The sequence below is a fragment of the Petromyzon marinus genome, chromosome 45 (genome assembly GCF_048934315.1).
Source record: "Petromyzon marinus isolate PM22_M1 ecotype Great Lakes invasive population chromosome 45, UKy_Petmar_22M1.pri1.0, whole genome shotgun sequence".
In the NCBI taxonomy this organism is placed as follows: Eukaryota; Metazoa; Chordata; class Hyperoartia; order Petromyzontiformes; family Petromyzontidae; genus Petromyzon; species Petromyzon marinus.
In genome coordinates this window covers 11,431,014-11,454,826 of record NC_133711.1, presented here as the reverse complement: position 1 = coordinate 11,454,826, position 23,813 = coordinate 11,431,014, and the positions used below count along the sequence as shown (strand labels likewise).

The window sequence follows — 23,813 nt, the reverse complement described above, 5'->3', positions numbered from 1 at the left end:
GTCTGCTCGACAAACGCCTGCCTTTTTCATACCGTAATAGGAACTTTACACAACTATTTTAAATAATTATAAAACTAATTAATTAAAGGCACCACGAACATGATGGTGTAATATTAATACTGTGCCGCCAATGTGTCAAAAAATCATAATGAATAATATATTAAAAACTGTAAATATAGATTTACAGTGTGTGTGTCTGTGTCTTTGTGCTCGCGCGCACAACAGCATCAAGGTAAGTGCAAATAAAATATTTATATTTTCCTATTAATATTCCTTTATTTTATGTTTTATTTTCTATTCGGTATTTATTGCATGCAAATGTCCACTTCTTATATATGAGTTTAACAATGCTTCCCTTTTTTGTTGAACCGAAACACATTTTATAACACTGACCGTATGGACATTTGTTCTGTTCAGACTTACGAACCATTCGACTTGCGAAAGGATCTCAGGAACGAATTAGTTCATAAGTCGAGGACCGTTTGTATCGGCGTGTGTGTTTTCTGTATTTCGTCAAATGTTCTCAACAACCATGCAATTAACTAAGATATTTTGCCACCGATGTTCAATGAGATTCAATTTTATCTAAGTAAGTGCTTCAAGTGAAGTAAATGCAGTAAACAAACCAAAATGACAACTTATTCACTTAACGCTCAGCCAGACATCTTGGAAGAGGTAGCAGCACCCACACTTTACCCCCACCACCTGCCGATCGACTAACTATGCATTACCTATTTATACACTCCACTGTGCCTGACGCGGCTATCTGGCTTGACCACCTGGATGTGAAATTGTCGTTGTTGCTCTGCATCTACATCAGCCATACGGAAGAAGACCCATTTATATTGCTGGGCGTACAGAAGTAGTGGGGGCATAAAAAAAACGGGCCCATTATGAATGTATGTATGTTGAACTTCTTTCGCACCATACGTTGCCAACCATGCTAACCAGAGGTGTGCGGAAGGACAACTAAAGACAAAAAAGCAGCTCCATATAAATGAGTTTTCAATCCAGATAATCCACAAGTATGTGGCTCCAGTGGCTTCCTAATATCAGAAGGAAGAGCGTTCCAGACGGCCGCAGAAGCGTATCTGAAAGTGCACTTGTATTCTGGATTGCAAGTCCGGTGTGCTAACCATGACATCACGGCAGCTCCCGACATGAATCAACATAACCACTGTGTCAAAGTACAACATTGCTCCATACATTGGTGAGCATTGGGTGGTGCTTATGTTGGTATCGTGTCGGTTGTGGAAATTCCACATTGCCATGACAGGATCCACGCTGATTTCCCATCAGATGGTGCGAGGCTAAACAGGCAGTGCCCATTTTGCCGACTACGGAGGGACGACACGGAGCTGGATCGACCCTGTCCAGGATTCTAACTGTTGATCAGGCGGTCGCGAGCCTTTCACTCTAACCAATACAATCACACGTGTTTATCAGCCATGATCAATTAACTGCTGGATGAAAACCTCTCCAAGCTGTCGCTATCTCTTGCTTGTGGTCCTGTGACGTCACAATACACCCAGCATCGTTTCTGGCCACGTATGTGCCAATCCCCACCCCGTCTCCGCCGGGGGGAGCGGTGGTGAAGCGGTGAGTGCACTGCGCTATGAACCCGACGACCCGAGTTCGATTCCCACTCACGGCCACCAACGCCAGTGACGATTATCTGAACCGGTCCTGGGCCTCCCCTAGGTCGACTCAGCCTCAAATGAGTACCTGGTGCGGTGTGTAAACATCGCCACTAGGGTGACAAAGGCGGCCAGGGCGTGGTGCTGGCCACCCACATCCACTCGTGTGCCGTGCCGACCTTCATAGTTGCTCGTTAAAAGCACTTGCCCCAACAATCTATAAAGGCTATACGGGGGACATTTGTTTTTGCCTGCAGCCGCCACCCAAATAAAAAAATACGTAAATGTGTTTGACAGCTAATTGGTGGCGTTGGGACATTTTCCCCGTGCGTTTGTTCGTGGGAGACTGAAGCTGGACGCATTTACCTCCGACAGAATCAACTCCAATGCACTCCATTCACGGCGAGCGTCCTTCGAGAAAGACGAAACACGTATAAATCCCGTCCGCTTGGGGCGGTTGTTTTTCTTTTGCCGTCCGCTGCGGGGGAAAGAAAAAAATAAACAATTTAACACTCGCAGAAAGAAAAAATAACTCGGACCCCATGTGGCTTCTCGTCAACTGCGATGCCTCTCCGGGGTTCGTGAGCCGTAAGCTCGCGGGTGATGAGTTATAGTCCCAATACTCTGCACCAGTCCGTTGCGCGTTCGCTGGACTGCAGCTGTTTATAACCGAGGGCCACGTTCTGAACAAACACTTCCTCCCCTCCTCTTGGTATTGTAACTGTTGCTGTTATAAATTGCTATTGTTTCGCTTGTTTAGCCAGCCAAATCCTCACCGAGTCTCGTTTCTCATGGCTGCTGGACTAGCGCCGCCCCAACGCTTGTGACTCGAGCATAACCCACTACGCTGGTCGGCGCGGATTGCATAGACATGGGAGCATAGACGGACAGTGCAACTGTTGCTCCATTGCTCTGAGCCAGTGGTTGTAAATTCCACATGACTATGATGAGGACCGTTCGAACGTTCTCTCCGTATGGCAACGACTGCTGACTTCCAACAAAGTGATACTGCTGAGTTGACCCTTTACTGGAACCTTCTGTTTACGAGCTGAGCACTCTAACCATAGTGCCTGCGACCGGCTTGCTTTTAAGTACAGTAATCTGTTCTTTTAAGGACAGTAATCACCGGGGAATGACAAAAGCACCTGCCATGTACCGTGGCCGGGACGCCTAACCTATAGAAAACAAAAAAAAACAAAGATTACCGAGACTCATGTAGTTGAACTTTTTTTTGCACCATACGTAGCCAACCCCCAAATGGGGATACAGCGCTGCAGCAGGATTAAATGACTCCGCCAGAGAATGAATGATACATTATGTTAATGCTTTAGGCCCATATATGGGGTAATTGGGCGTGGCTTTGCCCATATAAGGAATACTGGAATGGGAATCGACATGTTTTTAACGATCCAATGATCACGGGAATCGACCGATTTTTAACGATACGAAGCTTGATCCATGCTCGATCCATGCTCGAACACATAGGCATGTGTATTCAAAATATCATAACCATGCTTGATCCTGTTACAGCGCACGTGGATAACACGGGGAGACTTTGGTGAGAGTCGCCACACTAGCAATCGAGGCTGCGTTGGCTTCCGTCCCACACAGTTGGTGATGGTGTCACTAAGAGCCAATCACGTGATGCTACCGCCCCGCTGTTTTGAACATTCAATATCGCAGTGTTTCCAAATTCTCACACATGCACACACCACCTCGGCCCAGGGGATAGAGGCATCCACTTTCCTGCCCACCCAACTGTCCACCTCTGCTGTGAAACCTTTCCAAGTGCACGAGGTGATCGAGCCATCGATCCGCCTTGGCGGATCGCCTTGGCGGATCGATGGCGCTATTTGTTCGGTCCTGCTGTCGCAAAATTTGAGGTCTGTTTCAGTCATCGGAGATGTTTTCCCAGGCTGCTTGCACGTGTACCAAGAGTCCCTTGCTCTGGATTCATTATTTTCCATTGGAGATATAATATAGATTTCAAATGAGTCAGTTCCATGGATTCGGTCACCCAAACAGTGTAGAAAATCCATCTCATAAGTATATTTTTTTACTTAATCTGGAAAAAATATATATTCCAGCTCTGGGAAATAATTGTTTACATTTAATTTGGTTGCTTGCGACGGACAAATCTAGGAGAGTGCAGTGCCCCTCGTGTGGACATGGGGGGGGGTCACTTGAACGCATCTCAGAAGTAGCTCTGCAGTGTCACCTTCCGCGGGCCGGTCTCTTAACATGGGGGCGATGGACTGCTCCGCGAGCGTTCCAAATCAAGACTTCCTCTCACGGGACTGACGCCAACAAAAAAAACGAAATCCTGTACCAAACAAAAGACAACAAATAAACTGAAGCCTGTACCAAACAACAGAGAAGTCTGCATTGCCTTTCACAGAGACACAGAGCGAGCAAGAAGCTCGCCGATTATTTGCATGAATCGCCCCAGAGTGGTAGAGCCACCCCGCTCTGGCTCTTTGTTGTTATGTTTTTATTTCCCGCTCCGGCTCTTAAACCCGCCGACCCGTACTGTAAGGGGGCTCTGTCCCCACCCTTCCCCGTGACGATGACATCAGCCGATACCCTCTTCATAAGTTCACCTATTTTAGGAGGCGTTGAAAGAGGGCCTTTCAAAAAAATATACGCGGGGCGGACTGATTTCTGGCTCGCGGTCGCTATTAAAAGTGTCACACAAACGGATTGTGTAAGAAGATGGAAACTCAAGTCCGACCTGTGGTCAAGGTGCCCCCCCCCCGTCCCACCCCCCGTCCTCCTAGCTGGCAGCTGCCTTGCGACGTTTGATTATTATAGATCAAGGGCAGGAGATGGTCACGGCTGGCCGATGTTGTGGATGCGTCCACACCTTTCAACCGCTTCCTTTTTGCTGCAGCTGCTTGGTCCCTCGGCTCTTTCACATTCTTGTGTGTCTGTGTAGCTATGTTGAACTTCTTTCGCAACCGAAACGTAGCCAACCGTGCTAATCGGGAGGTGCGGGGAAAGTACAACAAGCTAAAACGCAAAAAGAGCAGTTATCAAGAAATGAGTTTTCAATCTCGAAAATATCGATACCCGACCAGAGCAATGTCTGCGCTCACAGTATCTCCAGGTATTTCCACTGAACAGGGTGCCGCCCATCGTGATTGTGAAACTGGCAAGGCGATTGCTTGACTTAAAGCTTTCGTGACTGCAGGAATTCATATTCTTTGGGTCTTTTGGTAAAGTCACGTAGATAGGTTCAAAGAAAATAACAAAAAACTACGACGTTTCGATCGCAACACGAGCGGTCGACCTCTCATGTTGCGATCGAAACGTCGTAGTTTTTTGTTATTTTCTTTGAACCTATCTCTGTGACTTTACCGAAAGACCCAAAGAATAAGGCTATTGCTGATCACAGGACCGATGGGCTCACACTCGTTGCAACTTAACGTGGAGGTGAATTTATTTACCTAGGTCCCTGACCTCTGAGAGAGCTACTCCCAAGTGATGTAATATGATATTCACTAAATATATATCTTATTTTTATCCTGGAAAGCCTCTTAATATCCTTATTTGAGTGTTTGACAATGTCCTAATTAGTATAATTGAAAGCGGGAGTTGCCTGAATTATTCACAAAGGGGATAGGTCAGCAGTCAGCTTACTGCACCGCTATCCAGTGACCCCAAGGGTTCTGTCCCTGTTTGATCCACCAACCCTGCCGTGGTGTGCATTTCCACCACTAGACATGCCAAAGAGCAAACGTGTAAACCCAAAGCCAGGCAACGTTTGAATGATTATGCGACAAATCGGCACTACTGAATTAATATATTTGTCACGCTTTTGATGCAGCCAAAACCTGCAAATCGCGCTGAATATGTATAATCCCAATGTGAACTTTAATACCGAAATGTCGCATTCATGTGGAATTAATGTTTATCTCGAATGGAGCGGTGGCATAGTGGTTAGCGCATTGTGCTATGAACCCGCCAACCTAAGTTCAATTCCCAGCCACAGCTAATATCAGTTGTGACATCTGCACCGGTCCTGTACCTGTACCCTCCCCCTGCCTCCAATCCTGACTTCACCAACCCGCATTGACCAGTGTGGTGAAGTATGGTCAGCGAAACCTGCATTACCGGTGCAGCCTTCCTCCAGCCGTGGGTGTGTGTTGTTATTCATATTTATTTTAGCATTTACAAATTACGATCTGCCTTGAAGGAAGGCGATTGATGAAAGTTCAGAGGCGTATCTTTCCCTCCAAACTGTTTTTAAAACATCTTCTTGGTTCTTTCGGTAAAGTCACGTAGAATGGAAATAAAATAATAAAACATAATAAAATCATAATAAAATAAAACATAATAAAATAAAAATAAAAAATAAAATAAAACATTTAAAACATTAATGGCTTCACCCGTGCACTTTAATGAGCCAGAGACCCATTCTCCAGTTAAACTCATAAATTTTTAAACAAAAAAGCTGCTCGTGTTTTGAACTGCACTTTGGCGAATACAAATGAGTGCTGTATTGGGCAGATATTCCATACCAAACATTGTTGCGCCAATTTTTACTCCGGACAAATGTTTCCATTGGGGGGAAACGACAACTTCATGACTGCCATTTAGTCCGTGATGCTGGCACAGCGCGCTCGAGTCGCAACTCCGGTACGTGTCCAAGAGTAACGCCAGTCGAGGAGATGGAGCAATGAAAGCGTCTTGTGCGTGTGTGCCGCCAGGTGGATTTATGAACATTGCAGACTCGCAGAGAGAATGTCGGTGTCTTTGGGAGACTTTCATCCAGCGATGGATTGAACATGGCTGATAATGATTGGTCCGTTGGGTCGCACGATTAATTTGGACGTTTTAGCCAAAGGCATAAATACTTATTCTTTGATTCTTTCGGTAAAGTCACGTAGGTGAAAAAATAAAATAAATTAAATCTCGACGTGTCGAGTGCAACACAAGCAATCATCATCAGGTGTGACAACCACAGCAAAAAATTGTTTTACTGAAGTGGAAGAGATGCCAGAGTTAGGGCAGTTAAATAATGACTTCACAATATCGTCGTGTCAATGAAAATCAGGATTTTTTTGTTGTTGCTTCTGGTGAACTGAGAAAATAAATCCGATTGTTACACCATACGACGCGTTCAAACATACAAGCATTGAACACATTCGGTGAGTAGCAACAATTCTTTAAGCGAAAACTGGGGGTTGGGGGGGGATGCACGACACAGCCAATCTTAAACAAACGTTAAACGAACGTTGAGCGCTAAACGGAATGAGTGACGATCTGCCCGTGTCTGCTGTCGTGCGTTCTGCTCTGGCTCTCTCGCCTCCTGTGAGTCAATTTTGCATCTTGTCCAGCTCCCTCAAACTACTGCCAGAGACAGACAAATATCCCCTGTATAGCCTTGGCAGACTGTAGGGGCAAGTGCTGTTTGCGAGCACCTATGAAGGCCGGCATGGCAAACAAGGGGGTAGGTGGCCAACACCAAGCCCGGTCCCCTTTATCTCCCTTGTGGTGATGTTTACTGCACCAGGTACTCATTTGAGGCTGAGTCGACCTAGGCGAGGCACATGACTTGTTAAGATAATTGTCACTGGTGTTGGCCATGAGCGGGAATCGAACTCGGGTCGCCTGGTTCATAGCGCTCCCCTCACCCGTAAATCATCACACGCAGCATGCGAGTTACACGAAGGACACCACGGCAGATGCAAACTTTGATGAAAAACCACCACTGTCGTTACATATCGTACCAACATGTTTAGACTTGACGACGTGAACTTAGAAGGGAGTGGAGGGGGCTCAGCCCCCTGGAACCCCCTACCACACCCATGGGCACGGGGCTCACGAACGGCATTGACAGGAACTCGTCTCATGAGCGAGTTATTTCCAAAGTGTCTCCGAGTTCAAGCGAACACTGAGCACCGCTCATCCCTGTTGGCAAACCGCCTACACTAGCAGCAGCGCGAGTTTCACATTCCCATGACGGGAGCAGGGCTCCACATTGGACCGCCACCATTCCCCGCGAGATAAGCAGGCATTGTGGCTTTTCAAAGAGACAAATGACGCAGGAAGCCGAGCCGCTGCAGAGAACAACGCGGGAAGTAAAGAAAAACATCTCGGTCACTTTCTGAGAGTCGTGATGACAACTTAGGACGGGGGACGTTGTGGAAGTAACTCCGCGGCTTGGCAAGTGAACTCAACTCGACCACCTCGTGAAATGTCAACTGGCGGATGAGCCAATCCGATGAGCACGGTTGGCTACGTACGGCGCGAAAAAAGTTCAACATACATTGATACATGGCGTGACATTTAAGAAACTGCGCTGCAGGATGAGTGCTCTCCGCGGGGCAGGGCTATCATCGTTGGTCAGAGCCGGCGCTGCGTTCATAGCGCGGGCGTCCGAAAACCTAAATTGATACACTTTGGTTCTTTCATTAAAGTCACGTAGGTACCGAAAGAACCAAAGAGTATGGATTCCTGCAGTCTCGAAAGCTTCAAATCAAGCCTAAATTTAATTCAACTAAAACTGAACTAAACTATGTTTATTTTACCAAGTAAGGCCCACTGAGTCTATATCACTCTTTTTAAGAAGCAACCTGGCCACAAACGATAGCTCAACGAAGTGGCTTATCACGTGGAAATTTCTAGCAGCCAAATACTGTAAACGCGTGACGTTGATTGTAAATGTAAAAGGAAAAACCGGAGGACCCGGAGAAAAATCCACACGATCACGGGGGGAGAGACACGCAAACTCCAAATATATAGCAAGCGTCAGGGTCGGGATCGAACCCACGACCTCCTGTATATCAGGAGAGGTAGTTAACAATCTTGTTAGCGTGGCACCCCAATTAGTAAGAATTAAGGGCCGGCCAGGCCTTTGGCAAGGAAATCGATATATGGCACCAGAGCCCCCCCCGACGCCGCTTTATTTTCTCTACTGCTGGTGTTCGTTTTCGTTGTTTATTGCCCGTGTGCCGAGGGCTGGAACTTAGCTGAGTGACGCTGGGAGGAAGGATCACAGGCAGTTTTAATTTTGATCCTGAAATTAGCGACGAGAGTATTCATGAAGCAAAGCGGATTTCAATTGCAGTCAACGGCGACTACGAGTGGATTATAGTTTAGTGGCATTATCAGAGACTGCAGTGCACTGCGGAAGACCGCACACGGTAATTGGATATGTATGTGTACAGTAAATAAAATTGTTCACTGAGTTCAGTGGTTGGCTGATCTGATACTATCAGGAGGGGTGAGGTTGATGCCGAACGCCATTCACACAAACAATCAGAAACTATAAGAGTGTTTGACTCAACCTCTCACTTCTTTAGTCGACAGGGCCAAGAGAATGACTCAATGTCGTCGACTCGACGGAGAGACTCCCGACGAAAATAAAGAATTAAATCATTAAAAACGTTGACTCTGTGAACGCGGTACGCAGTTCCTGCCGTGACGCCGTTGCGTGCGTAGCCGTCTGCTCCTACTCTGGCGATGTGGCAGGACCCTCCTGCACGATGGGACTTAGCGAAACCTTTCCTGGGGTAAAACAAGGAAACGAATTGCGGGAACCTCAGAATGCACACATCAACCAATACCACCACGGATATCCAGAAAAGCACACAACACTTGTGGGGCCAAAGGTTGACACGTGGTTGGAAACGTTGTACGTACGTATGTTGAACTTCTTTTACACCGGACGTAGCGAACCGCAGCTAACCGGAGGTGCGGGGAAGGACAACAAACTAAATGCGGTTTTCTAGAAATTCGTTGCCTCGAAACTTTTCATTCAAACGAGTGGCCCCAACGTTTCATATTTACTGGTTAGTCTGCGGTAAGACAGGCTTCTCTCTTTTGAGCCGCAGTTTACCGGAATCGTGTTTGCAGAAGTTGGAAGCAATTCTCCTTGAAACGTCGCTCTAGCTACGCAATGCGTGATGGCGCAGGAGAACTCCATATCACGCTCCGCCGTCAGCTGATCTCTGGTCGGCTCGTTGTCTGGCGAGGTCAAATTTCAGTGAGTGGGGTCAGTCGGTTATTTTGTTCTGGCTGAGCGAGAGGCCGCTGAGTCGACGCATCTCCTCGTGTGAAAGGGGACCTCGGTTAACAGAGGCAAGAGGAAAAAAGGGCGATGTCACAAAAAGTTAAATAAAGGGCACACACATAGAGAAGCAATTATTCATTCAATGTATTTTTTTTAACTCGCCCCCACTAAAGAGGGCATCGCAATATTTTACATGATAAATTAAACGAAAGGTAGTCCCACCTATAAAATCAAGACATATACATTTTATCAAAGGTGAATATTGAACGCAGAGCAAATAAACATGATTCACAGACACGCTGAGGTGATTTGAGCCATTTTACGCACTAGGAAATGTGTTTCATTTAACATATTTACGTTTGTGCGGTATTTTCGATTCCTCATTTAACGCACTTGTTTTTGCACTGTTTTCCATTTGCTTCATTGCTGCAACCCAGTAAACATGCCAACGTAGGGCCAACTTTGGGCCACCGTCGGCATGCGGTTTTTACCATTGGCCCAACGTTGGACCAACGTTGGACCAACCGTTGGCCTGACCGTTGGCCCAACCTTTGACCCAACCGTTGGGCCAACGTTCTGTGTTTACTGGGACTTTTTATTAAATTGCTTTTGTTATTTTTGTGACCAACGTCGCTCTTGCAAATGAGACTATCCAGGTCATCTGGTTAAACGAATAAACCTTTTAACAACCCCACTCTTTCTCTCAACCACGATCATCTGATGTGCAATTTGGCAATTGCTGTAGAGTGCCTTGGAGTAAGGCGCTATGTAACTACATATATACACATACAGTACAACATCTATGTACGATAAAATAAATCAAAGGCATTTTTTTAAGTATCCGAGGAGTAAATCCAGCTGTGGTTTGTAAATGTGGGAAACTGAACTCTGCAGAGGTGTAACCACCGTGCGGAGGGAACCGCTTCCCAGCGAACCTCGATGTATTCGATGGCCTTTTAAAACAACAGGGGGGGGGGGGGGGGAAGGTTCGTAAACACCGCGGTCAGCGGTTGCAACCAAAGCTTCTCAGCTGCCGGAGCTGCTTGTGAGAGAAATGACAAACGGCCAAAAAACGGTGACACCAAGACCCGCCCGAGCCTTCCGGCAGGCAAACTTTGCGCAAATTGAGACTCCTGTCAAATTGCGAGGGCTCCGACCGCGGAGGAAATGTGTAAAGCCGTAAACCACTGCACGAGTCACGGCACCGGCACCGACACGCAATCTTCGCATTGTGTTGCGTCTCTCTGTTCGGCTCAATCCAACAACACCGAGTTGCAACTGCTTGCTCACATCACTGCAGGTGGAACGGCCTCCAAAGCTCAGAGCTCCAGGGAGATCCCCCCCCCACCCCGCCCAGAGCGTATTGTGGCCACTGCTTCCAAGTTGGCCAGATCTGTCTTGGAAGAAGTGGAAGTTACCCACACTTTACCCCACCACACGCGACCTGCCAATGGACTGCGTTTAACTTATATAATGCCTTAATACAATTCCATGTGAAGACTTTGTTTTACAAATTAAAAACTACATTGGGCTAAAAGAGGATAGGGGTGATGATGGTAATGCAAAGACAAGACAAAGATCCCCTGTATAGCCTTAACAGACTGCTCGGGCAAGTGCTGTTAGTGAACACCTATTAAGGCCGGCACGGCACACAAGGGGGTGGGTGGCCAGCACCACACCCGACCGCCTTTGTCTCCCCAGTGGCGATGATTTTACATACCACACAAGGTACTCATTTGAGGCTGAGTCGCCCTCAGGGAGACCCAGGACCGGTTCAGATAATCGTCACTGGTGTTGGCCGTGAACGGGAATGTAAACTCGGGCCGCTGGATTCATAGCGCAGCGTAGCGCTAACCGCTACACAACCGCTGCCCACTGATGATGATGCACGCACACACGCATAATATGGGGAAGAGGAGAGAAAGCCACGCCACGGCACAGCCCGGGAACACACAACTGGGGCCTGGCAACGACAACAACGACAACAACCACAAACAATGACGACAAACAACGACACCAGACAACAACAAACAGCAACTATAATCACAACGACATAAACAACTACAGCAACGACAACAATAACGACAACAACGACGACAACAACAACAAACCAACAACAAATAGCCAGGGCAGCCAGGGCAGACAACAATGTTACATGACAAATTAATATTTTTGTCCATCGATTATTTCTGGACCAATATTTTCCAGGAGCATTTCAGCAGGGACCCGTGTCCACTTTTGCAGGCCTCATCAGCAGTCAGGCCCAGTACTCCGATGCGTTTTCGAGTTGTACTACGTGCTGTTCAGCACGATGCCCGACGTTTCGCTCCACGTGCTGACAAGCTCCCAACTCGCGGAGCGAAACGTCGGGACAGAAGCTGCTGGCTCATAGTGCAAAACGTCGGACATCGTGCCGCAGCTGCGCAACTAGAGGCCATGCAGACCTGTTGGAGGAATGCGGGTGGATCGCCTGATGATATTGGCGAGAGCCCTCCATGAACTCCGCGGGGCCCTTTCATGACAAATAAAAAAACAAACTACACACTCATTCATTCAAGTAGCTTAGCAACTCTCACCGACGGCGCTACTCTCGTTCCGTTTGTGTCCAGCCTCGGGAATCTCTAAGCAACGGCGATGAAACAACAGCCTCCCTTGAAGCTCCAAAACGCGAGATAGCTTTGCCCAGTCCTGTCTGTATATGTATAATACACACACTGGCCCCTACCATAGGGACATAATGAATTGTTTGCGCCATTGCCGATGGAAATGGGCATCATCCCAGCACTTCGTTGAGCATGGGAGACACTGCGGGGGGCCACGGTTCACATGGGAATTTTGGCCTATATGCCACGACATCTTGGTGGTATGACCACTTGTTTGGGTGAAACGACTGCTCTGTTGATGGACTAGTGCCTCTTTGCGTGGAACGACCTCGCGCGGACGTTACGGTGGAATGAAGAAGGCCGCATTCCCGTGTCTGTAACTCATCGCGTGCCGTCAGGGGTACTCCCGTCCCACCGCTCTACGACGGCGGAATGGGTCAACGTGGGCAGGGTTGGGACAGAGCCAGTTGGTTATGGAATGAGGACACTCGATATTTGGACACAATAAATATGGAACCGTCGTCCCCAACGTCACCCCAACATTGGCCCAACATTGCATGTTTACTGGGGAGGCTTGGCCATGCTTGGGAGTGACGAGAGGGCAGAGTATTGTCCCATTCCGCTCTGTCCATGCGGCAATCTTTGCAGTTTTGCAAAGAAGTCCGAAGTTCACCACAGATTTAGAACATATTTTAGCTCCTGGAATGTTGTTAAATGTGGCAGAATGTACTGTACATGTGAATTGACGTGTGTGTGTGGGGAGCGGTAGTTTAGCGGTTAGCGCACTTCACTACGAACCCGCCTAGCCGAGTTCGATTCCCGCTCACGGCCAACACCGGTGACGATTATCTGAACTGGTCCTGGGCCTCCCCTAGGTCGACTAAACCTAAAATTAGTACTTGCTGTGGTGTTTAAACATCGCCACTGGGAGACAAAGTTGGCCGGGTGTGGTGCTGGACATCCACCCCCTGGTGTGCCGTGCCGGCCTTAATAAATGTTCGCTAACAGCACTTGCTCTAGCAGTCTGTTAAAGGCAACGCGGGGGATCTTTGTCTCTGAGTGGGTCATTCGGAGAACATTGTTAAATCCAGCCGCACACTGAGCTGCGAACCTAGTGACCCGGGCGCGAGGCTCACTCGCACTCCATCGTCGCCACGTGGGGACAGAACCTGCCACGCGACTCTACCCCTTCGATGCAGCCAGCCTCAAAAATAGCACTGGTGCGTGGTGTAAACAGCGGCACCGGGAATATAAAGGCGGGCAGGCGTGCTGCTGATCGCAATCACCGCCTCGCGCACAGCTGTGCTGTACCGACCTTAATACAATGCTCGCCTCTGCAAATCTTGAAGGATTTATTGGAGTCTTGTGACATTTTTAACGAGTGTTCTAGCGTTTGCATGTGAATGCAATATCGTCTGCATCCTACTTCATTGTCAACTCATCTTCATCGTCATGAGTACCATCAGCTTCATCTACACCATCTACAAACTAAAAACTTTTTATTTCTATAACTATTTTTATTTTACCAGGTAAGGCACACTGAGCTCTATAGCTCTTTTTCAGAAGCGACTTGGCCATAAATGATAGCTCAACGAAGTGGGGGGGGGGGGGGGAACCGATGGACCTGGAGAAAAATCTATGCGACCACGGGGAGAGAGACACGCAAACTCCAAATATACATCGGGCGTCAGGGTTGGTATCGAACCCACGACCTCCAGCATACAAGGCGAGGTAGTTAACATCTCGGCACCGTGGCGCCCATCGCTATAATCATCTTTGTATTTTCTATGTGAGGTCGTTTGTAGCTTCACGCTTTGCTTCCGGACCCAAGCCAAGGAAGGAGCCATGCAAATCAATTTCCCATATGTGGACGCACTTGTACCGACGGAGCAGTCCCTGGCTCATATGTTGATGTCACAATGCACGCGACTGATTCTCGTTGCTGTTGCCCCCAGCCGCTGATTGGTTTGTCAGGTCTCTCGATATTCTGCCTGGTTGAATTGTCCCCGAAAATCTGGACAGACATGGCTTGGCGTGGAATGATTTTTGCGGATGTTCCATACGGTGAGAAAACCCGGCTCCAACTCTTTGTGGATGGATGGGGGGCGGTGGGGCCTTGGTGTGGCGGGACCACAGTGACCGTGATTCACCACGAAGGTGGAGAGATATTTACTGGTGCAGGACCCATCCCACTGACCCCATAACGCCGGCCCTGTAGGTGAAACATTTCCGAAATAGTCACAAACCAAAGTGTCCACTGGAAACACCACAGAGGCAATTGCACAATGATGATTCGACCGAAGAGTATTTTGTGGAGATCCAAGGGGAAATCGACAAGTTGATGCAGAACCATTCTGAAAATCAATCTTGAGACTCGGCGAGGCTTCTTCAGGTAAGCGAAGAAAAGTTTTACTGGAGATTCAAGTACTAGCTAGCGAGACAGAGGGATGCTGGGGGCCTGTGGGTGTGTGGAGGCAGGTGGATTAGCATGGATAGAGGGAATCCTGGGATTTGGAGAGTCGAGAAAATAAATCCTCATTGTAGCTGATCCCCAGCGCCTCTTAACTGTGTTCTTGTTTTACATTTCCACCGTGGGCAGTTTACTAAAATTATGGCCATGGTGCAAACTGCTTTTGTACGAAATTACCTCCTTTTTTGCCTTTTTTAATGAGGCAAAGCAACAAGGAGACATAATAAAATATCACGGATTCTGCAGAGGAATCTTAACGTGGGTCACATTAGGCGCAACCCCGGTGATTTTCTGAATTGCAAATGGGGCTAATTTAACGCATCTCCTTTCCAAGTCAGACTTTTGAAGCAGGCGATACATTATTGAGGATGATCGGAACGCGCTAGTGTGCAGTTGCAGGGTGTGCTGGGCTGGTGTGGAGCGCGGTTGTGAGACAGTGGCGGAGAGTTCGCTGGGCAGGGGCTGGTCACATGCTAGGTATATTGCCCGTTAAAAAAACAAAGGTAGATGCAGTCAGCTGTATCGATGTATGTACGTTGAATCTTCTTTTGCACCGTATGTAGGCAACCGTGCTAATCGGAGGTGCGGGTGGAAGGACAACAAACTAAACACAAAAAAGAGTTCTAAAGAAATGAGTTTTCAATCTAGATGTTTTCAAAATGCATAGCTCTAGTGACTTCCTAATATCGGGAGGAAGAGCGTTCCAGACGGCTGCAGAAGCGCTTCTGTAAAAGCGCACGATGCAGGTGACCACCTTTGTTCGATGGCCAGCAAGGATGCAGATGGTCGAAGAAGACTGAATCAAGGCTATAAGAACTATTAAACTATTTATTTGACCAGGTACGGACTTTTTCAGAAGCGACCTGGCCACAAATGATAGCTCAACGAAGCGGCTTATCATGTGGACATGTTGATTCTAAACTTGAAGGGGAAAACCCGGAGGACCCGGAGAAAAAGCCACACGACCAAGAGGAATTAGACACGCAAACTCCAAATATACAGGCATCAGGGTCGGCATCGAACCCACCACTTCCTGTATATCAGGCGAGGTAGTAAACATGCCCGAAACAATTCACACCGAGGAGACGCAACAATGAACTCATCTCGAGCGCAGCTGCTAGATGTATCATTCGCACCTCTGATAATCGCGGTTGGCTACGTACGGTGCGAAATAAGTTCAACATACATACATTGCATTGTGTCACAGTGAGAGGTGGCAACGTCTTCATCCAGCAGTTAATAGACCATGGCTGCTGCTGATGATGATGATGTTAATAGGAGCAGAAGACAGATTTAAAAAATCTGTTGAATGTTGCCCGACTGATTGTAACTGTAACTGTCGGCGTTCTGAGAGATTTCTGCGTGAATATACAAAGGGTCTGCATTCTTCTGGATTGTTAAACCATTGTTGGTAGTATACTATCTGCATTTATTGCTCCCGAGGCAAACTTTTATATTTTTTATTATTAAAAAAATGCACAATTATCGCGATTAACAATGCCTGTAAACAGTAATTGTTAATTTTCTTGAGATAGGCCCCAAATAATGAACGCTTCGTTATGAACAGGTGATTTAAAGTAACCCTATATTCTACAGATTACATATAAGAAAACATTTGGAGGTGTGATTTATAAAGATGAACGTGTGCATGCGCGTGTGTGAACAGATTTGTGCAACTTTATTGGTACAGGGCACACGTTTGGGGTGCGTCTTCATTTCCGGAGCGTCGTATAATCCAGAGAATTTGTAAGAGATACATTTTTACCGTTAATAGACGCCAACGTTTCGGTTGAGGGGTCTTATTCAGGAAAAAAAATGTATTTGTCGTGGTGCGCGCTGTGTTTGTTGTTGCTGTTGCGTTGTTTACGAGTTGAACTCGTAAACATCCACCCGTTCCATCCGCCCTCAACCACTCGTGACATTTCACCCAGAGCTGTAAACCTTTTTTCCAAGTAAACGAAAAAAAGAAAACTACCACGACTGAGAGAACGGTTTGGGTGCAACGTGACGGAAGTTCCCAGAGTGCATCGCGCGGCTCTGATTCTGTGCCTGACACCAGAAGGAGAAACGTTTGCGTTTTTTATTTTTTGTTGTTGCAAAGATTAAACAAACATAAAAACCCAGCGAGCTGGGTACCAAGCCGCACACACGTTTCACTCGGCTTCAATAAATAAACGCAGCGAAATTAAAACAAATGGTAACGTCGCTGTAAAATACAACAACAAAAAACCAGGCTGGCTCGTTTGGCAATGGACCCGTTACCATGTATGGCGAGCCGTGTGGGGTGATGTCCATGCCGTGGGGCGCCGCCAGTGCTGTCAAGCCTCCGGGGGTTTTTAACCTTTCACTCTGCTGTTTGTTTGTTTTCAAACGCTCATTTCAAATGCCAGCCACGGTTTGAGAGGCAGTATTTTTGTTTTTTTATTGCTCGGGGGGAAAAAACCACAATTGATAACTGCACGAATCCTCATCATTGTCCGTGAGGCACACAGCACTGGTGCCAGGGTAGGTGCACTCTCAAGCCATGTGAAGTGTCGACGGCTCGCTGGCAGGTCATGGGACAGACTCAAGTGTTATGGATTGATTGAGATGACTGACAGATCCATAATCTCTGCATTCCACTGTGCCAACTTTTAGCTGCCCGATTGCCACCAACTGCCCAATTGCCTCGAGGTGCACCTAGCCTGGCACTGCCCAGTAGCGTCCTTCACGAGCTTCTTTCACGGGCAAACGCAACCCAATCAACAAACAGGCTCTCATGCTGTAGACACGCATGCAAAGCCCTGTCACGTGACGTGAATGCCTTCACTGTAGCCGCATAGACGGGAAGCGTGAATGGGTTGGATCGGAGCGAAGGGGGTCTCACCAGGCAATATGCACGTTACGCACGCACAATCGACAGATATCGCCGGTCTAGCGTTACAACCCGAAGGAGCAAGTGTTGTTTGCGAGCGCCTCTTAAGGCCGTCGTGATAATACAAGAGGGTGCTGTGGTCAGCACCCTGCCTGGCCGCCTTCGTCTCCCCAGTGCTGATGTTTACACACTGCACCAGATACGAATTTAAGGTCGAGTTGACCTAGCGGAGACCAAGTTTCGGTACCCCTCGCTGTTGATGTCGTGCGCGGCTAGGGATTGAACCCAGCTCGCTGGCAGATCGTTGTGCAGCACCACTCGATAACCCCCACCACCGCCGCTGCGTCAGCACCGCACACGAGTGACAGAGAGAGCGAGGGGGAGAGCGAGGGAGGGAGCGACCGTGCGCATGCCCATGTCCCCGTATGAACTCTGGAAAAGCGAAAGCCAGCCAGGAGCCTCCAGTTGCCAGACAGGGCATCATAAACGGTGTCCTCCGAATGCATGAACCAAACAAACAAAAACCCCAAAACGTATGTTTTCCGATTTTGATAAATATCCCTTGGCATTGCAAAAGCGAACCCCCCCTCCCCCACACACCGCTCATCAGATTGAAGCGACTCTTCAGTGCGAGAGACAGAGCGCTCAGCTGTGCGGTCGCGTGTGCGTCCATGAACGCGCACGCGACCGGCGAGTCATCGTGCACCGGTACTTTGGTGATAACCTCGCGAGCGAGAGAGCGCGGCTGAGTCTCCCTCGCGTTTCTCTGCACGCCCCAACCACGGCGGTGCGGCGGCGGCGGCGGTCATCATCTCCGTCGGCGGCTGTGGAAATTCCACATTCGCGCCGGATAACTCTGCCGTCGAATTATCTCGGCCGCGGTAACCCAGTTTTACTGGGTACCACCGAGGAACGATGGGCCGAATCCACCTCGAACGGGGGGGGAAGGGGGAGATTTGAACATTCGCAATCGCGTGATGGTGAATCGAGCTCTCCGGCCACTTGGCGCTGTGTCAGGCCAGATAACAACGTATCAGGGGTAATTTGTGCGAAACAATAACACAAAATACGAAAGAAAAACAGTGTAAACATGTCATTCCGGGTGTAATGAAAATCAAACGAGCTCTAGGCAGGGAGCAATTGCTGCGGTGCAGAATAACGCGTCCATCGCCACAGCTGCCTCCCGTTGACTCTCACGGGGTGAGGAGGACTCGTCCATGCACGCCGAAAAGGAGTCAAGGTCTCGGATGAGATAAAGCCATCAAGGGACTGAAACTGGCTGCACCGTAACGCACTGCGATGTCAACATCGAGCGGCGCTGTGCTGCGGCCAGAGCTCTTGCACCTCCGACGAGCACGGTTGGCTATGTACGGCGCGATAGAAGTTCAACGCACACGCATATACACTTGGAAGGTTACGAATCCCAAAGTCGGATGGGTCGTGACACGGCCCTTCATTCGTTTGTGGTTGATGAAAAAAAACATGATTGCGACATTTTGAGAAGTCAACGGTGGAAATCCTAAGGAGAGCCTGGCCCCAGCCATGGAAAAGTGGAATTTCCACTCTTTTCTCCTTGCTGTGGTTTCGGAGTGACACCTCAGAGGTGCAAACAACCGGGGCGTATTTTGGGAGAAAGAGGATGAATCCTCACGACATCGGAATAGGGCAGAACTAAATGCGTCTTGAGTGGCACAAACTGAGAGTTTTAACGTTCTCGAAGACTGACAGACTTCCCAGGACAAGCAGCTGACTCAACAAGAAGGCGATCCTGGGACAACCAGGAGGTCAGCACGGATGGAGAATGGCTCCACATCATTGCTCGTTTGGGAACCGGGAGATACTCTGACCCGACTTGTATCGAACCACCACTTTCAGCAGGAAACAAAACATGTCACAGCAACGTGAGGCTCGCCCCCCCCCACCCCTCAGTGTAACTCCTCTGTGGACAATCTCGTCTCGCCAGTGATGTTTCCCAAGGTGGGGGGGACGCGCCCGAGAGGACATCCATCACGGAGATGGAGCGATGGACGCTCGTTCAGGAGCTAGACGAATTGTCAGACCGCGAGAGAGACGGCGACAGCTTTGGGGGGGGGGGCGGTAGAGGGGGCTTCATCCAGCAGTGGATAGATGATGGCGATTGCACTGCTCGTAGATCACACGGCCATATCACTGCCTATGTATCACGGGGCGATGAAACACGAAGCCCCCCTGACCCCCATCCTCAACGTGGAGGTGAGAAGCTCTGTTCTGGCACGGCAATGACGACACCCTGCCCATGCTGATGAGCTGGGAGCGTGCGTCACTGCCGCCGTCTCCACCCGGGGCCCTTGCTCAGTCCCGTGGGAGCCCATCGGTATTATTTTTAAAACTCTCCTCATTAACACTCATTAAGGGCTTGGGCAAGGGCTCTCCAACTGTCAGTCTCTCCTGACAATGCCTGCGGTGGGTGTGTGTGCGTCTTGTGATGGAGAGAGGCGTGACGATGCATCAGAATCTGTATTTATTACCGGAGGAATCCGATGAGCTGTGAAGATATTTTTTTCACAGATGTCCAGGAGGGGCCGGTCAGGACGTTACAACAACAAACAATGCACAAACACAACAGGAGTGCAACGTATAAGAAAGGTAAGAAAATCACACGAAAAATAGTTTTATTTTGCCAGGTAAGGCCCACTGAACTATTAGCTTCTTTTTCAGGAGCTTATCATGTCGAAATTGATAGCAGCCAAATAAAGTAAATGCATGTTTCTAAATGTGGAGGGACAAACCAGAGGACTCGGAGGAAGAATAAAAATCGTCGATTCTGATTTTTTGTAAGCGCCCTCGATTTGCCCATCAAATTGTGCGTGTAAGAATCGATTGACAATGCATGTGTAGAGGTGTTACGGGAGGGTGACACGCGGTTGTAGGGCGGTGGCCACAAACACGTCCGCTACGGCCACCACCCTGGGGGGCTGTGGGGGATGCTGTGATCCCTCCCAGCCCCGCCCCTCAGTGAGAGACAGTATAAAAGGTGGGACCCGGGGAGCTGAGAGTGAGTTCGACCCAGTCAAGAAGAAGAGCCAGTGAAGAATGAAGACCGACTAGCCAGAGCCTGGAACTCCTTTGAATCGCTGTCCTTTTGAGGGACGGGCAAAGCAAGCCGGGGTGAGACACCAGAGCCGCGAGGCCCGATGTCCTTCTGAGGGCCGGACTCGTGGGCTGGTGATCGGGACCTGCGCCGAAGCTGGGCCAGGTCAGATAGCCTCCTGAGAGAGGACCAGGATAGAGGAACTAGGGAGCTAGCGTGGGCTTAAGCTCGGGGAACACTTCTCTCTATAGAGCACGGGTGAAGAGGCCGTTACCTCTTCGAGTATCAGGGTCGCTACTGTAATTGAAGTATCTGTAATAAATGCGTGTTGCCTCAATAAACAGTCTCCGACGTCAATAAGGCCACTACACATGCAAATCATACGTGAATTATAACTGCGAATTATACATCTCGCTCCAGACGTGAAATAAACCAACAAACGAGAGAGAAATGTAGAAACAATAGCGACGCGGTGCGGTCTCTCCACATCCTGTGTGACCATACTTCACCACGCTGGTTATTCGGGATGGTGAATGGGGTTGTACAGAACCGGTTCCTATATCGCTCGCCACTGATGTTAGCTATGGTCTGGAATCGAATCCAGGTCGATCGGTTCACAGCACAGTGCGCTAACCACCGTGCCACCGCTCTCCACTGCAAATGATTTGCCTCCAACTCTCGCGCAGTTCCGCAGTAGTCCACTTAAGATGGAAATCTTAAGTGAAGCTTACAAAGAATAACCAAGGCGCCTTCCTGGGTTAGGCTTTGTAAGAGTAAGTGTTTAATTATTGAAATGAAGGAACTATATTTGAAACTACTGTATCCCACTCAAGGTTTCATTTTCATAATCAATCACGATGAATCCACTGCTGGATGAAGGCCTCTCCAAGCTGCAATAATTTATCACGATCCTGCGATGTAATAGTCCACTCAGCGCCTGCGCAGGAGCTGATTTTATCGCTCCATCTCCTCCCTCTCTGCCAGACGCTCCCGCTCCGTTTACTATTCTTGACGCCATTGTCGGGGTTTGACTCGTTCTGAATCAGAATATTTATACTGGAGGAATCCGATGAGCTATAAAGCTCTTTTTTAACAAAACCAGTACCGCTTTGCGGAAAGTATTTGCTGTGACACTGAGAGACTGCCGCAGCAATGTGGAGTTTCCAAACACTGAGCTCAGGGCCACAAATTGAGATGACTTGCCAGCCAACGTCAGTTTGAGCAGGGATGCTTCCTCCGTGACTTTGAATTACAATTACTTTGGCGAGGTCGTTTGCATGAGGAGGCAATTGTGGGCCAGTGTCGTGGCCCAAATGACATTTTTTGTTTAAACTGCCCGTGTTAAACGGTGGGGAATAATCGCCCTTCCTTGTGTAATTACGGGCACCGGGAGCGCCCTTGCTCAGCGAGATAACGAGCGTGCAAGGGCTTTCATCGCTCTTAACTTAACAGCGCCGATAAATCAATCATCACCCTCGCGCCACCTTCCACAATGGAAGGTGAATCTATTAGGAGTCAGAAGTGGCTGGATGCTCCCGTGGATTATGTTCGTGTAGAGGGTTGGCACAAGACACCCCTCGGTGATTTGATGACGTGGCGCAAATCCAGAATCGCGATTGCATTTTTTTTACCTCATTGCTGTGAATGGTAGCGCCTCTAGTGGCTGCAGGATACTTTTAACAGCGACCAAGACTTTCCCACAGCCTCGGCAACAGATGCTATGCACGTTTATTTAACTTCTTTTATACCGTACGCAGCCAACCCTGCCAATCCCAGCTACGTTGCGAGAGAGAAAAAAAATAATTCACAGGAAGGAGATTTCTATAACAGTGTAGAGGTGTTAACTACGCGCTGTTGCGTAACCTGCATTGCCACCAGGGCAGTGCAGCATTACCCCTGGGTACAACGGTTGGGGTCAGTCGAGGTGAAACGGATCATGGCCAGGGTTTGGTACGAACCAATCAGACGGTTCCACGTGGGAATGTATGATTGGTTCTACCTGGCCACGAAGGAGCATAAGACGGGTGACCCAACGGACCTTGGGGAGTTCTCTCCCTGCACGAAGACAGAAGACTGGGCTGAAGCCTAGCTAGGACCCTGGACCAGCCTCCCGCCGGCTTAAAAATGTGCGTGTTTTTTGGGCTCGGGCCGTTGTAAGCCGCCACTGCCTGCGCAGGTCGCGCCGCTCACAACGGTGTCAGCCGCACTTCCCGCCGCCTCAACGCCGATGTTGGATCATGCAGATCCAATGGCCAGTGACGATTTGCTGGGGCTAACTTTGGCCGAATGGGGTCGGCACCAGAGCGATGACATGTCGTTACTGAGGTTGCGTCGCCACGCGAATAATGCGGCTCCAAGACAGGGCAAATTTAATTAATTCGCCATGAAGCACGGCTTGTTGATGCATTGGGATGCTGACTCGTGTCAACATAAAATCGTCGTGCCGTCCGCCTTGCGATGCAAAGCCGTATGGGCGGCGCATGAGCGTTTATTGCACCTGGGTGTTCATAAGACCATTGGGTTGTTGCGGTTGCAATTTTTCTGGCCGGGCATGCTGCGCGACGTCACTGACATTTTGCTGGGATGCACCCATTGTGCGCAACAGAAACCGCCGACTAAACCGGCATGTCCACCCCTGCAACCCATTTCGGTCTCTCGTATAAATGAGTTGGTGGCTCTCGATATTTTGGGCCCTTTTCCTACTACGCCACGGGGTAATCAGTACCTTCTGGTTGGGGTAGAGTATTTTACACGGTGGCCTATGGCCTGGGCCCTCCCCAACCAGTCGGCGGCGGCCGTTGTGGACGCCTTTGTTCAGGGCTACGTCCTGGACAAGGGCACACCAGAACGGTTGCTGACCGATCAGGGAAGAAATTTTTCGGGAGCCTTGCTGAATGATGTGTGCCGCCTGTTGGGCACTAAGAAAGTGCGCACTTCGCCCTACCATCCCCAGACCGACGGCATGGTGGAGCGCATTCATAGAACTCTCACCGCTATGTTATGCCATCAGGTCGATGAATCCCACCTCGATTGGGACTTGCAGGTTCCGGGGGTCCTCGCGGCATATCGTATGGCACCTCACGCGGCGACGGGATTTTCCCCGTTCTTTCTAATGTACGGCAGGGATGCCTTTCCTCCCGCCGACGTTCAGCTGGAAATCAA

The 23,813-nt window shown here is 48.9% G+C and overlaps 1 long non-coding RNA gene across 1 annotated transcript in view; it reads right to left on the bottom strand.

Moving 5' to 3' along the window:
• Positions 1 to 2,122, bottom strand: part of LOC116952149 (uncharacterized) — a 32,828-nt gene extending 30,706 nt beyond the window's left edge. The window contains exon 1 of the long non-coding RNA XR_004404390.2: positions 2,004 to 2,122. This is a non-coding gene — a long non-coding RNA (uncharacterized LOC116952149). The remainder of the gene's footprint in view (positions 1 to 2,003) is intronic.
• Positions 2,123 to 23,813: the final 21,691 nt, after the last annotated feature.